The sequence below is a fragment of the Fundulus heteroclitus genome, unplaced genomic scaffold (assembly GCF_011125445.2).
Source record: "Fundulus heteroclitus isolate FHET01 unplaced genomic scaffold, MU-UCD_Fhet_4.1 scaffold_535, whole genome shotgun sequence".
NCBI lineage: Eukaryota > Metazoa > Chordata > Actinopteri > Cyprinodontiformes > Fundulidae > Fundulus > Fundulus heteroclitus.
The window spans coordinates 61,810-83,336 of record NW_023396962.1 but is presented as its reverse complement, the minus strand read 5'-3'; the positions used below and the strand labels follow the sequence as shown (position 1 = coordinate 83,336).

General features: G+C 38.6%; 1 pseudogene; it reads left to right on the top strand.

Annotated features, from left to right (window-relative positions):
- The first annotated feature begins 4 nt into the window (after nucleotides 1–4).
- On the top strand, nucleotides 5–20,287 carry LOC118556335 (annotated as a pseudogene).
- The last annotated feature ends 1,240 nt before the right edge of the window (nucleotides 20,288–21,527 follow it).

Sequence of the window (21,527 nt, the reverse complement as noted above, 5' to 3'; positions counted from 1 at the left end):
GGTCCTGCCGCAGCTCATTTGGGACATAACCTTTCGCTTTTACGGACCCGATTTCCTTTGCAGGCTGGTGAAGTACCTGCAGGTCGTGGGGATGTTCGCTTCCACCTACATGCTGGTTCTGATGTCCATCGATAGATGTTTAGCGATCTGTCAGCCGCTTCGCTCTGTGCACAAGGGGAAAGATCGCGTCTGTGTGATCGCATCTTGGACCCTCAGTCTGGTTTTCAGCACCCCGCAAGCCTACATTTTTCTCTCAGGGACGTCGGTAATGGTGTTTACGATTGTGGGGGGACTTCGTGCAACCCTGGGGTGCCAAAGCCTACATCACGTGGATGAGTCTAAGCATTTACATTCTTCCAGTAGCGATATTAAGCATCTGCTACGGACTGATATGCTTTTAAAATATGGCAGAATGTCAATATGAAAACTAGGAGGGACCACTGTTTGACTCTTACCCCGAGGCCGTCCAAGGGCGCACATCCACTGTCACGCGTGAGCAGCGTCAGGCTTATTTCAAAAGCCAAGATCCGCACGGTGAAAATGACATTCGTGGTGGTCATGGCTTACATTTTGTGTTGGACTCCTTTTTTCTTTGTCCAGATGTGGTCTGCGTGGGATCCTGCTGCACCAAGAGAAGGTAAGATTTCATTGTTCTGTTTTTTTGCTGTTTTTTTTTCTTCAATTTTCTTTCCAAAAATGCAAATAGATAGAAGAAAATCACACCAGTCTTAAGGTAGGCTAGATTAATGACAGAATGTAAACGCTGACAGCTTTATCCCCCTGCTACTGTCTGAGTGAGTGCAGAGCATTGTCTATATTTATGATTCATGGCATTGTAAATGTTTTTTTTTTTCCATAACTCTCAGCAGATAATATTTCAAAACTAAATGCCTCATGTATGTGCAGGTCACTGTCAAGAAAATCTCTTGGAACCCCTGAATGTTCCCTCTTTTTCTTGAGAACCGCACAAAGATGTTTAAATCCAGACTTCCCAGGAGTGAAACCAGATGAATGAGAATGTCAATTATAACCTTTATCAGTCCCCAAGGCCACTGGGATCCAGTACATCAAACAGTTCTGTTTCAAGTCATAGCTTATATAATATCCATTCAAAGGTTGTTGGGGGGTTTTTAGACTTTCTTCTCCTTTTCTGGTTAGTTTGCTGCAATAGAGGACATGAGCAGCAAAACAGATGTGCTCCATGACCTTTAAATACGAACCAGTTCAAAAAGTTGCACAAGTTCTCATTCAGTTACAGATTTCTATCTAAAACAGTTTCAAAGTTCCTCTGTTTTAGATCCCTTTTAGTGCAGCTGCACCAAAGTCAGACTGCTGTCAATGCAACTTTAAATACAGTATATTCGAATATCAGTCATGATTGTTTGAACTTGGTAATTAGCAACACAGTGGGAGACATTTTTAAAAATGCTCTTCCTTGTAGGTCAGCTTTCTTTGCCTCTCTTTGCCAGTTGTCTATAAACTCAATGTTTCAGCAAAATGCCGGGGTGTTCATCAAAATCCTGTTAAAGTCCATTGTTCCAACAAATCATGTTTCACATTAATAGTTTTTATGAAACATTTTTTTCTCTTTTCCAATGTCGTTTCCCTAGTTGTTCAAATAAATGTTGAAAGTAATTTGCTTGCAAATTTTCCAAAGAAATAATGCAAATGGACGAGGTCTACAAAATTAATATTGTCGTAATGAAAAGAACATATAAAGGACAAAAGATACAAAAAGAAATTGGGGACAAAAATCATCACCCTTTAGCAATATTTGGTGCGCAAACTTTTGTTTGTTCGATTTGACATGTGAACAATGATGTGTGAGCTCCTTCCACCTTTGTGTTGTGAAAGTTTTTTGGCTGCTCTTTTGTTGCTGCAATGTGTATGGCAACTAATTTAAAGTTGCCATAATACGTTTTGTCTCAACAAGACTTTTTGACTATCTTGAAAGATGTATGGACAGACAACCTCACTGCTTGTAAGTTTGAAAGTATTTCATCTTTTCCGGTTGGAGAATAACTCTCAGAAACACATCATATGCTGTGTATCCTCATGAGAAGCTGAATAGCTTAACTACAATCTGGTTTTCTCTACAGGATCATTCTAAATAGACTCAGAACTCTTTATTTTTATGATTATGATTATGATTTATCATTACACTTAGAAGCAACAAAGCTTGCCCGCAACATGAATGGAGACTGCTTTATTTTTTTGCTCCCAAACCACATCAATTACTGCATTACCCCAAAACAAGCGTATGTTAGTTTCCTCGATCTGCACGTTATCAAAACAATCCAGGGTTTCTCAAGGGACTACAGACGTAGTATTACCTCTTTTTTCCTTTTTTCTTATTATGAACATTACAACCGTTGTGCCAAACACTACTTGGGTTGGCAGCTGCAGTGTAAAAATACATCAAGATCAAATTATGTGATGATATATGATGTTGGGTTTCCATTACAAGATGAGGTTTTTGATAATATTTTTGAGAAAACCAGTAATTTTTTTACGTCTTTCTTCTTCTTTCTTTCTTTCTTTCTTTCTTTCCCATTGCATGCTGGGAGTTGTGGGGTGGAGCATGTGGAGCGTGTGGTGAGTGGACTGAGAGATTGAGAACCTCTAACTTTGCTTTTTTTCGCCTCTTTTGGTAAATGTATGGGTATTGTTCTTTAAATATTGGTGTGTGGAGTGAAAGTTGAGGGTATTTAGTTACTTTTTTGTGGGTTGTTCCGGCATTTTTTGGCCTTTTGGCTTGAAAGCCGGAGATTGGATTTGACCAAATTAACAAGACAACATGGGTTGAAATCATGCCCAGTAGTCCCACTATGACAGTGGGAGGAATGTAGTTTAGCGGTGGGAGAAGTTGTAGGCTGTAGCAGCATTAAATCCGCTGCTCGGAATGAATAGTGCTGTGGTTATTTTTGTTGATAGCGTGGAGAAAGCAAACAAAGTGATCGAAAAAGGCATTGTTGTCAATGACGTTTTTTGTCTGTTTCTCCATTGAGTACTCCAGCTAAAAAAGTCTCGATTGCGAATATTCCTCCCTTCATTAGTGATGATTGTTAGTGACGAGAGTTGTCGCGTCATGGGAAAATTGTTTTCTGCAATCAGGAAATTACCATCGGGTTTGCAAATCACCGCAGTTAAAACACGTGGTTTCACACAGGAGACAGGTTCTAATGATCTTGAATAAAAAGGATGAAGATCTGAATTTTGTTCTCAATGTGCGAGTAGATGGTTTTGATTATGCCATTTACGTAAACTCAGGTACTTTTGGTGTGTTTCGGTTGTGGTGAAAGTGGTCCACTTAGTTCGAGCGTGTCCGAGGAAAAACTCTTCCCCTGATGATTCTCAAAATCAGAATAAAGAAGGCGAAAATTTGACGAATCAAACTGAAGGTTCAGATTTGAGGAATGCTGAGCAAAAAAAACAGAAGGGCAAATATCTGAGAAAAATGTCCGCAGTGAAAGAGAAGTGCAGGAGATATATGTGTTAGAGGATGGAGAACAGACCTTGGAAAGTCAAACGGTAAATGATTCACAAGAAAAGCAAGAAAACAGCAGTGAGGAGGGACAGAGTCAGAGTTTGCTAAAGTCTTTTATTGAGAAAACAGACACTGAGGTTGAGGGTTTTAGTCAGACTATAGAGGAAGATGGTTGGGAAATTGCCAAAAAAAGGAAATTTTCTGAAGGCTCTATTGTTTCTCAAATTGAAAATGATGACAGAGATACAGAATTGGAATGTTCAGGAAAAATTCTGGAATCAGAAAGTAATTTGGATGAGGAAGAGGAGGGGGACGGTGAAGATGAAGGCTGGACAGAAGACAGTTTAGCCTCATCTAGCAGATCCCTAACACCAGCTCAACGAAAGAAAGGTTATGGTGTATTAGAGGTTAAGAAGTTTTTAAAAGTAACTAAGAATATGAAGAATGTGAAAGTAGAGGATTTTTTTCCTGACAAGAAACTTTTCTTCATGCATGTGGGATCTCAGTTGAAAAACAAGAGAAAAGGAGGATATAGTGATAAAGAAGTCTACCGGTTAAAAAAATTGATTGGAAAAATCAAGCAAGAATTCAACAACAATGATGAATTTGAGGTTTAAATGTCTGTGTTTTTTTTTAGTGTTTTTTCTTTCATCTCTGGCAGAAATGAGTCATTTCAGAGTTTCCACATTAAATTTAAATGGAGCCAGAGATGTCAAGAAGAGAATTAGTGTTTTTGAGTTAATGAATTTAAAACATATAAATGTGTTAATGGTACAAGAAACACATAGTGACTTTTTAAATGAAGTAGATTGGAGGAGGGAGTGGGGAGGAGAAATCATTTTGAGCCATTTAAACCAAGCCAGTGGGGGAGTTGCAATTTTGTTTTCGAAGAATTTTCTTCCAGTGTCTTATCATTTTGAGGAAGTAGTCAAGGGTAGATTAATGGTGGTGAAAGCAAAATATGAGTGTTTTAATATTGTTTTTGTAAATGTTTATGCCCCTAATACAAGAGTAGGGAGAATTCATTTGTTACATGAAATTGAAGATGTATTGTCTAAGTGCGATACGGGTGATTTTCTTTTTTTGGGTGGAGATTTTAACTGTACAGAGAACGATCAGTTGGACAGGAATCATTTTGAGCCGCATCCAGCCTCAACAATATATTTAAAGCATTTGGTTGATTTATTTTCATTGGTTGATATTTGGAGAGAAATGCATGGTCATGAAATACAGTATACATGGGGCTAGAAATACAGACGCTTCTTTTTCTGCAGCTAGGTTAGACAGGATATATAGTTTCAGACATAATTTTGGAATTTTTCAAATTGTAGTATCCATCCTGTAAGTTTTTCAGACCATGCTTTGGTTTCTTGCAGTGCATTTATTGCCAATATTAAACATAAATCAGCGTATTGGCATTTTAATACTGCTTTGTTGTTAGATGCAAATTTTAAAGATGTGTTTGTTTCTTTTTGGAAAATGCATAAAACTAGAAAAGATGATTTGCGTCTTTAAGACAGTGGTGGGATCGGGGGAAAATTGAAATTAAAGAATTGTGTCAACAGTACACTGTCAATGTTTCGTCAGATTTAGCCAAGTCTATTAGAGATCTGGAGATTGAGATAGTGGAGTTGCAGGTTTCTGCACACTCCACAGGAAATCGAGGTGATTTGGAGAACCTCAATTTGAAAAAGGCCGCTTTGGCAGATTTGCTGGGCTCGAGAACCCAAGGAGCAATGGTTCGATGCAGATTTCAGAAAGTCGCCTTAATGGACGCACCGACAAAGTTTTTCTTCTCTTTGGAAAAAAAGCAAGGACAGTGTAAGTTTATGCATGGTCTGAAGTCGTCTGAGGATATTCTTCTGACTACGGATGGTGACATCAGGAAGAGAGCTGCAGAGTTCTATGCGGATCTCTACAGCTCTGAATACGTTGAAGACGACGATAATTTCAATGACTTTTGCAGCGATCTCCCAAGGGTCTCTGAAGATGTTGCTAAGGAGTTGGGAGGACCCATGACGCTGGAGGAGATTATGCTGCCCTGCAGAGTATGGAAGGAGGGAAAGCACCAGGCATCGATGGACTTCCTAGTGAATTCTACAGAGCGTTCTGGTCTGTCCTCTGTATCGATCTTTTGGAGGTCTTTGAAGAAAGCTTTGCTGAAGGTTCTTTACCCCAGAGCTGCAGAAGAGCAGTTCTTACACTGCTACCAAAGAAAGGCGATCTTCAGGAAATTAAAAACTGGCGACCTGTTTCTCTGTTGTGTACGGACTATAAGTTATTGTCAAAGGTGCTGGCAAACAGATTGAAGAAGGTGATGGATGAGGTGGTTCATCAAACACAAACTTACTGTGTCCCTGGCAGATCAATGATTGATAATGTTTCCCTTGTTAGGGATATTTTGGACGTCTCCAGTTCTTTGGGACATAATGCTGGTTTAGTTTCTTTAGACCAGGAAAAGGCTTTTGACAGAGTCGAGCACCGATACCTATGGAAAGTGTTGGAAAGGTTCGGTCTCGACTTCGGCTTTATTGCCAAGACTATGGTTTTATACGAAAACATTGAGAGTGTACTGAAAATTAATGGTTGCTTATGTAAGCCGTTTAAAGTCACAAGAGGTGTTCGACAAGGTTGTTCCTTGTCTGGAATGTTATACGCTCTGTCTATTGAACCACTGTTAAGAAAAATTAGATTTAACATTGAGGGGCTGGTGTTTCCAAGTTGTAATGTGTCTTTTATTTTATCCGCGTATGCTGATGATGTCATTATCATGGTTAAAAAATCAAGAAGAAGTGAATAGTTTAAGTAGAATTGTTAAATCATTTTGTAAGTTGTCCGCTGCTCGTGTCAACTGGGCTAAAAGTGAGGCTCTAGCAATAGGAAGCTGGCTTGGTGGGCTTCCTCGTCTTCCAGGGTGGTTTAAAATGGAGAAGAGGGGGTCTGAAGTACCTTGGGGTACATTTGGGGGATGAAGATACAGAAAAAATGAACTGGGAGGGAGTGATGGAAAAAGTGGAAGAAAGGTTAGCAAAATGGAGATGGCTGCTACGGCAGATTTCTTATAGAGGAAGAGTGCTAATTTTAAATAATTTAATTGCTTCTTTATTGTGGCACAAGTTAGCATGTTTAGAACCGCCTGCTGGATTGCTGAACAAAATTCAGTCTTGTATGATTAAGTTCTTTTGGGATGATAAACATTGGGTGTCCCAAGCCGTGCTTTTTTTACCTAAGGAGGAGGGTGGACAAGGTTTAATTCACCTGGAAAGCAGAACCTGCTGCGTTCAGGTTGCAGTTATTATTCAAAAATATCTAATGGGAAGGGAGGAGGATGTTTTGTGGAAGCCAATAACAAGTATTATTCTGAGGAGAATTGGAAATTTTGGTTTAGATGCTTCTTTGTTTTTGTTAAATTGTAAGTCATTATTTTTGTATGAAATGCCAATGTTTTATAAAAGTTTGTTTAGAGCTTGGACAATTTTTGAATGGAAAAGACTTGAACCAACTGCATCCTTGTTTTGGCTTCTAGAGGAACCTTTAATTTTCGAAGCTCGTTTGGCGCTAGAAGATGGAGTCGGAGTGTCAAGTAGACTGCTTCAAAATAAAGTTGTAAAATTTGGACACATTGTGAAGACGGCTGGACCAGGACTTAAAAACACAGAAGCGACAGCTTATCTACTTGGTTTAAAATCGATCCGAGTTATGAGAACTATTTTGGACCAGTGGCTTGGAAAGCTGACGCTGGATGAAAAACAGTTACTGGAGGACTTGAGTAATGGAGAGGAATTCCCAAATTCTACAGATCCGTTTCCAGAAATGGGACTGAACATTGATTTCTCGGATTTAACGGGTCCTCTTTTGATCACTCAAAGAGACTTTAATTTCTGTATGTTGAATGGAAAATGTTTGTATAGATTAGTTGTTCAAGGGTTGAAAAAGAAACATTTAAGTGGAAGAACTGATACGGTTTGGAGAGTCAAGTTTAAAGTCGGAGATAGTCAGAAACCAATCTGGAGAGTTTTTTATAAGGCCCCCTTGAGTAAGAGGGTGGGAGACCTTCAGTGGAGGATTTTGCACGGTGCTGTAGGTGTAAACAGTTTTGTAGTTAAATTCAGGAAGATATGAGTGAATTATGTCCTTTTTGTGAAGAGATAGAAACTGTTTTTCATATGTTTCTCGAGTGTAAAAGACTCTCACCATTGTTTATGTTATTAGAGGATGTTTTTAAAAAATGTGGTGTTTATTGGTCTGAAGTAGCTTTTATTTTTGGTGCTGGTTACACTAAAAAGGAGTCGAGTAAGTGGAATTTGTTAAATTTTCTCGTTGGACAAGCAAAATTATCCATCTATGTTAATAGGAAAAATAAAATCAATGGTGGTCAGGGGGAAAGAGTGGATAAGATATTTATTTTGTTGGTAAAAAGTAGAGTAAAAGCAGAATTTATGTTTTTTTCAATGATGAATAACTTAATTGATTTTGTGTCTTTGTGGTGTTTTAATAATGTTGTATGTTCTGTGGTTGATGAGGAGCTAGTTTTCAGTCCAATATTTGTGTGAAAGTTGAATTGAGCTATGCTAAAATGTATTGTTATTGAAAAATAAATGTGGTGTTAAAAATCAAATCTTTCTTTCTTTCTTTCTTTCTTTCTTTCTTTCTTTCTTTCTTTCTTTCTTTCTTTCTTTCTTTCTTTCTTTCTTTCAATATCAATGATCCATTTATCTAATTCTGGGGTTTATTCTAATGCCAAAAAGGCATCAAACTGAATAAATGTTGCATTCATCTCAAAATATGTTTTAAGAACCTGTGTTTAGTGTATAATTATCTCAAGTTTTTATTTTGGATTTTAATCCCCAGATGAACAAATGCAGTCCAGACTCATAAGAAAACTGAATCGTCCCTTCAGTTTAGCACCAGTAGGGAGGAAGCAGTGAAACATCAGCTTGATGAGAAGCTAAACATGTCACAATCCCTCTTGTAAAAGCTGCCGCACCCTGTCAGCATATAAATGCCCAGGCATCCCTCCTCCGGCTCTTTTACCCCAGTAACGATCACGCTTTACATAAAACTTCCTTTAAAGGAATGACTCTCAAACGGAATTTATACTTTAAGACGTTTAATCTTAACAAGCCAGAGAAATGTTTACAGATCAGTGCTGAGGCTTTTGATGGGTATCAACGTGGGGAAATACCAATCAGCTGTCTGTGCAGCGCAATAGTACATTTTAAAAAATGCACAGTGGCACAGTTGGTAGTACTGTTGCCTTGCAGCAAGGAGGTCCTGGGGTCTTTCTGCATGAAGTTTGCATGTTCTCCATGTGCATGCGTGGGTTCTCTCCAAGTACTCTAATGATATACCTAAATACAATTAGTGTTTAATTCTTCTTCATCTTGAAAGATATGCATGCATATTAGTCATCAGAAGTTCTAATTTTGAGCGAAAGTAGGTTGATTTTACTCCCGCTGTGTTGCTGCTTTTTCTACTCTTTTTCTGAGTATCTACATTTTGACCGGCTTTTTAACTGGGTTCTTGTCTCTCCTGCAATTCTTCTTATTGTGCATCCAACTCAAAACAATCTGTGAAAAGAGTTTGACTGTTTGTTTTGTCAGGTTCAGCATATAAGGCCACTTCTACTGTCCCCCTAGCTGCAGCTAGTTGTTGGCCAATCTGTCCAGTCATCGACAATCTGGACAGAAATAAGTGGTTTGACTCTAGCTCTACTGGTCTCTGTTTATCGCTTTTCCAAGCCCAACAAGGATTTTCTTTTCTAAACTGCTCAGCCATCTCTGCTCACGTTCTCCTAACATTGCTTGGCTAGGTGACATAAACATAACAATGGACAATATAAATTGTTCTGCTATTCAAGATTTCACTTCATGCCTGGGAAGTTTTGGTCTCCAAGAGTACATCAACATTCCGAACCACTGTAAAGGACATATTTAGGACTTGATCTGATGTTTTGGTGTTATTCTCTTTAACTGTTTTGCCACTGACCCCCCCCATCTCTGACTATCTTATTCAATATCATTTTGTCACTACATAACATCTTTGTGACATTTAAAATCATTTTAAAAAACGTTAATCTAACATCCCGTACATCATGTACTGACAGTCTTCCTACCACCAACCTCTTAGCCCCAGATTAACTGTTTTCCCATATTAACTCATCTTCTACTTACTACTGGATACACTTGCACAATAAAACCCTGGACCTACTCCTTCAGCCATTCTGTTCCCCGGCTGTCTGCTCATCTGCCTCAGCTGAAATCCAAGGGATGCCAAATGGAACGCTATTCAAAAAGAATTATACCATAACCATGTGCTATTATACAAGGACAATCTCTCTTCTGCAAAACTTCAATATTATTAAGAGGTAGTGATGGAAACACCCCTTCTCTCTGGTCAACAGACCAAGTGAGCTCTTCATCATCTATCTGTTTCACTGTACCTCCAGCTTGCATGTCCATCCTAGAGTACAGACCCTCGGTGGGCAGATACCAGATCTTTCAGGATTTCTTTTATTATTGGACGTTCATAGTTAACATTCAATCTACATTATATGTAATTGTGGGCTGCATGGTGGAGCACTTGCTAGCTCTGTTGCAACATGAATGTCCTAGGTTCAAATCCTGTTCAATGGAGCTTTCTGTATAGATTTTATACTTTCTCCCTCTGCATGCATGGGTTCTCTCTGGATACTCAAGCTTCCTCCCACAGATCTAAAACACAACTGTTAGGTTAATTGCCCTCTTTAAATTGCCTTTAGTATAAGTATGTGCATGCATGATTGCATGTCTTGTGGATCTGTGCTATCCTGTGATGTACTGGCAGCCTGTCAAGGGTGTACCCTGCCTCTCACCTGGGATAAGCACCAGCCACCCTGTGACTGTGACCCTACAAAGACAAGTGGGTATTGACAATGGATGGGTGTATTAAATATAACTCACCCACTATGAATAAAGTTTATGAGATTTTTCCTTATGACATTTTAAAATGAGGTCTTTGTCCACATCTCAGTGTAGAAGTATGATTAACTGAGCCTGTACTTTCAGATTTACTGCAGATTCTTTGAAGTTTCACAGATCTTTCCTGAGAAGCTGGACGTGGAACGTTTGTAGCGAAATAAATTTGATCCAATTCTGAAAAAAAGTAACTTTCAATATGGGATGTCAGTAAAATCCTCATAACGTGAAACAAAATTTGTGGAGAGAGAAAAATAGCATTTTTTACTTACTTGAATGATTGTTTTAATTCTTTTTTTGTTAACTTAAACATATTCCCCTCTGTACTTTACCAAGTTGTTGTTAAAGGCATCAAGATGAGAAAGAAAAAAAGAGCCAATAATAATGTTTTTTTGTTTTGTTACTCAAATCCGAGAAGTTAAAATAAGAACAAAAAGGTTTGCGCTTAACTGCAAAAATAACTGCATTCCATATTTTTGTGACATTCTGCACCAAAGTCTTTCAGCTCTGGACAGGCTGATTTATTCCTTAAACAAACACATCTCATAGTTTAGGGTCATTTTTTAAACACTGCACAAAGCACAGCTCTGAGCAGAAAACCCATTCCTGCAGGGAGTCAGTCTAGCAGGGAAAAAGCTGCTCAGCACTTGAGGAGTCAAGAAGACAATAAGTACTAAATCTTCCACACTCATTAACGATTTAGAGAAGGAGGAAAAATGCTTGGAAGTCTTCCACTTCCCACTGTTTGAGCTACTTTCTGCCTCAATCTGCTTTGCGGCTATAAATGTAATCGGTTGAGTGGATGGGAAAATAAGGTGCATTTTTTACCCTACAGGGCAGCCTCTTGTAAAAACCCATTTCTCATCTCTGTGTCAGCTTGACGAGCTTCTATTCGGCGTCTATTAACCTGTCATGTTTTTATTAATCCCGAATGTTTTGGGGGATGTCTATTTCGGGAGCTCATGCATTTGTAAATTAAAAGCAATTGCAGTCCCTATAAGAGGGGAAATATATCAAATGGACCTAAAAACTACCTGGTTTTACTGAGAGCCCCCTCATTGTACACATGTCCGTCCCATCAAATCTTACCTTACAGGCTAACATATTTACATATATTTCATCTAGCTAAAAGCTAAAAAAAAAAATCATATATATATATATATATATATATATATATATATATATATATATATATATATATATATATATATATATATATATATATATGATTTTTATATATATATATATATATATATATATATCTATATATATATATATATATATATATATATATATATATATATATATTATTTTTACTGTTGTTACTGTCTTTTAACTTTTTTTGTTGCTGTTTTTTGTTTTATCAAAACAGGTCTCCTATAAATATGTGGCATCTCAATGACACAACCTGTATGAATAAAAGTCAAACAAGACTAAAAATACCAACAAAAGAATCTCAGCCCTGCAGTGCTTTGCAATAGTATCTGCACCCTTTGAGCCCTTTGTTAAGTAACAACCAGTGCTTTAAGTGGGCTGATGTGGACCGGTACGCCTCTTCCGTACCAGGACTTTTTTCTAGCATGCGCCGCATACCAGGACTTCTACCTGCATCCCGCCCCCCGCTGACATCTTCACAGTTTACAGCTTGTAGCCTATTCATTTGTTGTTATTTTTTAAATCACTTCATAAGTGATTCCTTGGCGCACAACGCTTGCCATATGTTCAAGTGGATGTAGGTGCTTTGCATGAGAGAGGAGAAGCGGAGGAAAATGTTCTGGGCTGTGATGTTTACCTGGCTCCAAGAGGGCTCAAAAAGGACCCAAACTAGAGCAGAATTGAATGATAACTCTGAATAGCACAAGAAAACGAAGGTCGGACTCAGCTGGCATTGGCGCTTTCAGCAGGGAACCTGCTGCTGCACAAACAGCTCGGTAAGATGAAGATGCTAGCCATTTGGGAGCCATGAGCACAAATACTTTGTGCTGCCCCCCCATGTGGAAATTAACAATAATACAGAATTTGTCAGTGTGTTTCTCTTTGTTTTCAAAATAAATTCTCAATATCAATGTTTTGAAAACAGTTGCATTACATAAGATGAGAACTAATTTTGTATCAACAATGGTACATTTATTTCCACACAAGATAACTCTGTTTTACCTATCAAGGAGGAGAATTAATGAAGACAATAGATTTTAAGTGAGGTTAAAATGAGAAAACAAATGAAGCACAATGAATAAAATGCAACAATGGGGAGTGTTAAATGAAACATCCTATAAATTGCTTTTAGAATAAGACTTATTTTTGGTTCTGTTTTCACATATATTTGTTTAATGAAAACCCCTAAAAACATCATAAATGTCTGACTTTCCAGAGGAAACAACAATGTGACCATGACAAGTTTTATTTTCCTGAGGAAGATTCATTAGAAGGAGCTAATTAAAAGCAGAGATCCTCAAGGTCTGCTGAACCTCTGCAAATTATTTTAGATTAACAGAGTTTAATGTTTCTGTTCAGAGTAAATCATTTTTGAATTAGGACAGATGTAACAGGCTGAGCGTGGGATCCATTTGTCATGTTTTTCATTTGTTCAAAGAGATTTACTGTTGCTTTAATGAAAAACTGCATGTGAAATGATGCCTTGCTACTTTTGTTGTTTACAACAGTAAAAAAAAAAAAAAATTATTTTTGCAAGGGTTTTTTTTAACATTGCCAACTTTTTTTCCCATTCATCAACTCACGACTTTGTTAAAGTATCACCTGTAGCCTAGGTACCTTTTTTTTCACTACTCAAGAGATGTCTATCTTTTTCTTGAGCAACTATTCTTGTATTATTTGCATATGATAACAGGCTCTAAACCGTTTTATTTTCAATATGTAGTTATTATGCTTACCATAACCACAACATGTGAATTTTTATTGCCATTCCCCACCCCCTACACTGTCCTACCTTGTAAACACCCTGACAAATTCCTTGTCTCTGCTGAAGAAAAGCATCCATGTTTCAACCTGGTATTGGTATGTTTGTATTATGAGGTAACTGCAGTAACTGCACGATACAGCCCAGTTCCCATAGTTATCTTGTAAGTAGGGATAATTGTTAATAGCCAATACTAAGATTTTTGACATGCGGAACATCTATTTCCCAGTAGGCTCCATAGTCTCTCTGTGCAAGTGGAATATTTGCCTTTAATTATTTTTAATCTAAGTGAGCCATGAGATTTGACCAGCAGCCGGTCTCAAAACAAGTGATTCTAATGTCATAATTTCCAATGCGGTATTTCTCTTCTCCAGGCTAGAGCAGATCTGTTCACACTTTGCACATGAATCACCTGAAATGTCTCCAACACCAGATCTCTAGAGGCAAACGCAGAGGAAGAGCTTACTTCTTTAGCCAACACATTTCCACCTGTGTGTGCATAGATCGTATCAGTCACACAACGTGTCCCCTGTGTTGGGAAAGTTCTCCTGCTTGCTATTTGATAAATGAAAAAGAAAAAAAGTAAATTTTTACAGCTCCTTCCAAAAAAAAAAAAAAAAATACGTTTATGAAGCTTTAAATCTGTTTCTATATTATTACATAAGCCTGGATCATATTTTGCCGATTTTCTTTAAAAAAGCATATTAAAAAAATCTGCAAGGTGTTAAGCTTGTTATTTATTACAACTGTGGGACAGCACTGATTGCTCTCATCAGCGTCATTCCCACTATTTCCTGTAATGATGTTAATGATGATGGTGGTGCACAGAAGGAGATGGTAATCCAGGGAACATTTGATGCAGGAACCACCCGTTCTACAAAAAATAAGACCACATGAAACGCTGTTTTTATAAAATAATTGAACATTTAGATTTTTTTTTATATCAGTTTGCACAATACTGGAGCCTGTCTGGCCAGCCAGACTGACTTATGATGTATAAACCGTGTGTCAGTCTGGAAAGGAGCTGGTAGAACCCGCAACTCCAAATGGCGTGTTCGTTTTTTGTCATTGTAGTCCGCGAAGCACGTCATGTCATCGAACAAACTCTCCGGTGAATGATTTTTTGCTGCTTTTGTCTAAAACAAATCTGAGGATACGTTGAGTACTCGTGTATTTTTCTTAATTTTCCAAGGCTCCAAGCAACAAAAATGTCCTTATGTACCGTGACTGTTATGGTCGCAGAAATGCACTGCTGCATTGTGGGTAATTCTCACGCTGAGAGTAACGCATTTTAAAGTCCCGCCTCCTGCACTGTGATTGGTTCGGTCTGTTTGGAGCCTTACCAGACTGACTTACGTGTCATATAAGTCCATCTGGCTGGCCAGGTTAGTTTCCTCCCACAGTCCAAAAACAGGACTGTTAGGTTAATTGGTCTCTAAATTGCCCTTAGGTGTGAGTGTGTGGCTCCATGATTGTCTGTCCTGTGTGTCTCTGTGTTACCCTGAGATGGGCTAGTGACCTGTCCAGGGTGTACCAATAACAAATAACCACTGATAGGCAACAGCCCCCTACGACCTTGCACGGATAAGTGGGTATAAATAATGGATGGATTTAAAAACAGTAAAGTTTAACAAAAGCACTTAACAGTAAAACAGATAAGATCCTAAAATGCAGTAAACACAGTCTGGCATAATATAACATACGTAAATCAAATAAAACCTAATTAAAGTACAGCATGATGCATAAACTCTCTTGAGATTCCATGCTCTACTTAAGGTAAAAGCCAAAAAAGATAGCTCTTAAGAAGAGACTTAAGAGTCTGTGCAGTGTGTATAATGATATGAGCCATTGAACAGATTTTTGGCAGCTTACAAGAAAACCCTTGCCACATTTAGGTTTTGTTTGGATCATTAGAATAGAATGGAATAGAATAGAAATGTCCTATATTTAGCTAAAAGAGCTGCATTAGCACTTGTGTGGGTTACAAAATGAGTAACTAGATATATGATTAACTTAACCTGTCAGTGTAGAGTAGACTGTTCCATATAAACACTGTTTTGTGACCTTTGTTCTGTCAGAAAGTGTGTCCATGGTTGGTTGCACTGTGTGTCTCTGTGTTGCCCTGTGACAGAATGGCAATCTCTCCAGGGTTTACCCTGGAGAGATTGCACACAGGTCATTGGGCAGGGTTTGCCCAATGACCTGTGTGCTCCGGACAGCTGAAATGAGAGTGAAGACCATTCCGATAATACCAAGAGCTGTCTGAGGTCATATTTCCTCCACACAACCCCTATATCACAGCCCCGTGCCCTAAACCAGCCAAAGTCAGCCTTCTATCACCTGAAGAACGTTTTTAGGACATTCTAACATTCTAGTTGTCTGCATTGTCCATGGCTTGCAGCAATCCCTCACACTGAGCATGCATGAAGCAACAATGGAGATGACACAAAAAAGCACAGAAGCTTGAAAATATTTTGTTGGTTTATAAATCATTAAATGGGTCAGCACAAAAATAAAAAAGTTTGATCAACCTTCCAGACCACTCAGGTCTACTGGTCTATCCGTCATCCCCATAACTAGAACTAAACATGAGAAAGCAGCATTCTTTTTTTCTCCACTAAGGAAACAATGCTGAATCCCTGGGTTCTTCTGAAACAATGTTATAAACACATATGTTTAGAGTTGCTGTGACTGTTCTATTCAAACCATTAACTGAAACATCATTAATTTCAGTCGGTAGTTCAGCTCTCCTTTGCCAATCTTTATTAAGCCACTGTGATGTACTTTCTAATGCGTTTTCTTTTTTTTTAGGTTTCCATCATATAGAGCACTTTAAGTTGTCATGTTGCCAAAATATGCCAAATAAATAATCTTGCCTTGCCTTCAGATTGAAGGCTGTGGCAGCGTAGAGTTTGGAAAAGAAGTCTCAAAATAAATTTAAATCAGCCAATTCATTATTTGGAGAGTAGTCTACAACTGAGAGGTGTTCAAAACAAATGGCTGCATGCCCAGGTCTGGCTATCCACACAAGATTCAAAAGGAAGTCTCAGAGAACTCTAAAATGTCCTCAGGGACCTACAGCAGGCCATAGGTGCTGTTGATATCAAAAAGCAGAGTACACAAGTTGAACTTCCACTGGAGGTGGAGGCAAAGAGAAGGTTGTTGCTCTTTAAGAAAATATGTTTTTCTTAAAGAGAGAGGTTTTGCCACAGTCGGACCTGGCCAGCTCATCCACCATGAGTTCTGCTACATTTAAGACCATCATAAGAATCATAAGAAACCAGAACAGGAACCTGCAGCATGACAACGATTCTAAACACATCAGTAAATCCAGGAAAACTAAGAAACGTAAAGTCCTTGGCTGAGTCAAAGCCCAGATCTGGATCTCATTGATATGCTTGCGGTGGTCTCAAACTCAAATCCTCGAGGGCCAGTGTCCTGCAACTTTTACATGTGTCCTTTGCTCTACACACCTGAATTAAATGGCTAAATAACCTCACTAGCATGCAGACCAGCTCTGCAGAGCTCTGCTCATGAGCTCCTATTGGAGTCAGGTGTGTTGAAGCAGAGACACAACTAAAAGTTGCAGGACACCGGCCCCCCGAGGACGGGCTTTAGAGCGACTTGAACCTGGTTGTACATGCATGAAACCTCTGCAGCATCTCACAGCTTTCATCAGACCAATGAGTGGGAGCAGCTCACAAGAAGCATCTCACCAAAGGGTTTTCAGCTAAAGGTACAAGGTGTGGATCAAATCGCTTTCAATTTGGGCACAGTTTCATTATTCTCTTTTTCACAGTTAAAAAGATAATCAGATTAGACATCAACGGGAACATCCCTTAAGAGGACCTGAATATTAAATGAGGTGTCCCAAATTTTTAATCTGTCGAGTTACTGGCTGAAACGCATACTTTTATAAGTACCCCCCACAGGTACCCTGTTAGTTCCACGTTAATACCCTTTAATTGCCGCGTGGTTTCCAGACTGTTATTTATTGCCTTTAATACATTGTACATTGGCCACGCATGTATCGGTGTTGTTGATTCTGTTTTGATTTGGATTATTTTAAAAAATGTTTAGGTCTATTCTTTCAGATGCTTTCATTTTTGAATTAACTAAGATGATATTTTTGTCTCTCTCTCTCTCTCCACAGACATGGCCTTCATCATCTCCATGTTGCTCGCCAGCCTCAACAGCTGCTGCAACCCCTGGATCTACATGTTCTTTGCCGGTCACCTGTTTCACGACCTGATGCAGAGCTTCTTCTGCTGCTGCGGACGCTACCTGGCGGACACTTCCTGCCGCTGCGATCGGCAGTGCAGGCACAAGAGCGGCTCCTCCACTTATGTCATCAAGAACGGCAGCAGTATGAGGAGCCTGTCGCACACGTCCAGCACAGGGGGGCCGGCGCACTGAGCGGGCCGAGAGTCGTCTAAAGCTTCCCGCGGTTGCCTTGGTCCGGCGATCATGCGAGGCCTTGGTTCAGGCATTTAATCAGCTACAACGGAGCTGAGCTTGCCATGGTACAATGCTTGTTGTCAACTCTATTTAATTCAGCCAAACAGAGGACATAAACCTCCTGTCTGGAAACAGCCCTGCACCCTGTGATAACAGAGAGTAGAACAAAACACCATTGTATCCAATATGTGAACTAAATGGGCTGCAAAGTGAAGTTTCAACCAGAGCACGGTGCAATCTGGTGCACATTTGAATTCAGCAAAATGGGTTCAAAATGTTCACTCGCAGCTGCGGTCAACTCTGACAGGACCGGACGGGATGGAGCAGATTATCATCGGAGATGCCAAAAAACTTTTTCTCTTGTTGTGGCTCTGGACAAACTGACTCTCATTTGCATCCTGGTTCACATAACGAGGAGAAGGAAATTCATTAACGTATACGGTGGTTTAATTTAGCATGTTCAAATATGTGTATCTGTGAGAAGACTTAAAATAGGACAAAATACTACATATATACTAAATGTTTAGTTAGCTAGACGTGTCTGCTATCTCTAAGTTTAAGCAACTATAAACATTCTTTAGATTTTCTTTGCACTGTTTTTGCCCTTCAGATTTATATTTCATACACATTTAGAGCATATGCTTCTCCAGGTAATTTATGTGCTGTAGAGCATTTCTTGGTTCCTTTTGAGCATTTCTGAGGGCAGAATTGAAACTGATCAAACGTCTTAGTTTAGTTTCCACAGCGTCTAGTAGTCGTTCAGAAAAGGTACATCAATATCATGTATTTCTTGTTTAATTTGTTACTTTGCAACTGGTCACATGGGCTCATAGCAGGGCCTTATTTACAACTGGTAAATATCATAAATTTGCTCATTTCATGATGATAAAAGGTCATCTTGCTTAAGTGATTGCATTTAACAGCATTGAATTACTAACTGTAAACCATGAAGTGTGTTTCAAACATTTCTTCTAAAACTTACTTGTTGAATTTATTCAGAATAATTGCCATTCCTTCCACTTTTAATTTCTCTCAGGCTAAACCTGACTAGGGGAATATGTAGTAATATGTAATATAAATGACAATGCTCATTTATATTCTAGTGCACATAACTAGTTTAAATCAATCACAAGCTGTTTTATAAACATTTGCTGGCATGCTTAACAACCTTTTTATGCTCACTGTCTGACATTGTAAACCTTTCACATTTCAGGCTAGTTTGATTTAGCAAATTATTTCTATTTGGTAACAATATGGAAACGCCCAGATGATGATCTGATGAAATTCAAAAGTTTTTCATACAGTTTCCCTTTTAACAGGCCCATTCCTCCAGACACAACTAGTCTAACTGAGTCAGGTCTGTAGGCTGCCTCGCTCTGCAACAACCGTTTAGGTCTTTCCACAAACTTCCTTCGTGACTGAGAGCAGGGTTTCCTGATGACCACTCCAAAACATTGATTTTGTTGTCTGAGAAGCTGCACTGTGACTAATTTGGGGGGATGCTTGGGGTCATTGACCCAAGCCTTTAACTTCCTGCCTGATGTCTTGAGACGTTTTGACACAACGTTTTCCTCACGATACCATTTGTTTTGTGAAGTTTACCAATGCTTCTTGCAGACACCCCCGCACATCTCAGTTTGGATGGTTTTGTCAGGGTTTCAACATTTCAAGACAATTATGACAAAACAGTTTAGTTTTAATAAAGGGCATGCCTGCAACATTGTGTGTGTTTGTCCGTGAGTGCATTTAAAAACTGTAATTTGTCTAATATGTTGCTTTTGTAGCGATGGTTTCTTCCATATAAAGTTGCCTTTCAGCCCCTGTCAGCACAGGACTCGTTTCACTGTGGACAATGACCCTCTCTTACCAGCTTCAGCCCACATCATCACAATCTCTTTGCCGTTTGTTTGCGGGTTGTTTCGCACATTTTGCAACGGAACACATTTATCTCTGGGAAACAGAACTTGTCTCCGGTGTCCCGCTGGACAACCCCATGCTGTTTATACTTACGTGCAATTGTTTCCGCAGACGAATGAGGCGCCTTCAGGCATCCTAAAATTGGACCCGAAGATGAACCGCCCTTTTTGGAGGTCTACAATTCTCTCCCTGATTTTTTCCCATGATTTATTTTGAATTTCTCATGCTTTCACACAATAAAGCACTGTTTGTTGTCTCAAAACACGTCCCCAGGTTATCTCCAATTTACACAGTTGTTTTCTTGAAAAGCTTCCGATTACGTTAATTAGTCATAAGGACTTTCCCAAATTGGTCAAAGGTAAATTAATCTAACCATCTGAATTTGAAGTGGAAATAAAAGAAATCCCAGCAAAAGTCTCTCTTCATTGTTCAAATAGAAATAATAAAAAATACATTAAGGATTTTGGTAATTCTATATAACCTAAAACAGGAAGAGTTTAATTTCAGGCAGTGGTGAAAAAAGGCTGTTTCTCATTAATAATACAGTGTATGTAAAAATCTCTAAATCATTTGTATATACAGGGAATGCATGTGTGCATATCTCACTTTGATAGTACGAGTTGAAATCAGAAAAATCTTACACTAAAAACACACCTGAACATTTTCAGCATCTTGTCCTAGAACCTTTACATTAATGTTCCCAGATATGGTTGTCACAATCTAAGATGGAGACCAAGGATTTGGTCCTCAATTTTATTAAATTATCTGTGATGTTTTGCTGTTTTTCTCTTAACATCTGTGCAGGGGTGTCTGAAGTCAGCGCCACCTCAAAGCCCTGTAGAAAACCACCCTGCCAATTTGTTTGGGTGCCTCTGTGTGTGAAAATAAATCACCCAGTGAATGATTCGGGTTAAAAGGGATTAGACACATCAAAGGCTAAACTCACAGGAATGTTGTCTGGCCTCCCTATATTTATCCTGACTCAACTTCAAATCAGGACGTTGCTGTACTTAAAAAAATGATGAAAACCACTCTCCTCGGCCGTCCTTTTTTCACAGCAAATAGTTTTAGAGTTATATAGTTACCTCATCTCATGACAGAAACCGAAGGCTTTAAACACAGAAGCAAACTGTCATTGTTTTTCTAGTATGAAGTTGAAAAATCAGATTTCCCGTTACCGAATACATGCAGTTAGAACCATAGTTATTCATACTCCTGGCATATTTAGATTTTAAATTATTTTCTTTTACCAAAAAGGTTATTTTTGATAGAAAATGAGTCAGAGACCCAACAAAAGACAATCAAACTTTGTAAAACCAATATCTGTTTTAATTTTAAAAAGTATTGTTTTTATCACATAGAAAATGGCATGTTAAAAATATTTTATGCCATTCTGTATTAGCATCACAACAGTCAAACCCTTCTCATTCCTGACCAGCTTTTCAAATGCTTCCTCTGGCGTTTTGATGATTTATCCACTGAGCACCAGGTCTTTGATTTTAGACGGCCTCCTTACCACCACTCTAATCTTTAGTTCTCTTCACAGATTCTGGGTTGCTCCGAAACATTAACTAACTTCCAGTTAGAAGCCATGTTGGTGAAATAGGTTGGTGAGATTAAGAAATTGGTTTAAACTTAAATATCCAAAGGGTATGAAGCTTTCCAAATGAAACACAGGAAAATAGATTTACAGAGGAGTAGATGATTTGAGAACTGTATTTGTTGCAGAAAATAATTATGTTCAATTTTGTTTGACTGTGTGGTTAAATGTATTGCGGTCTTTTCTTTCAGC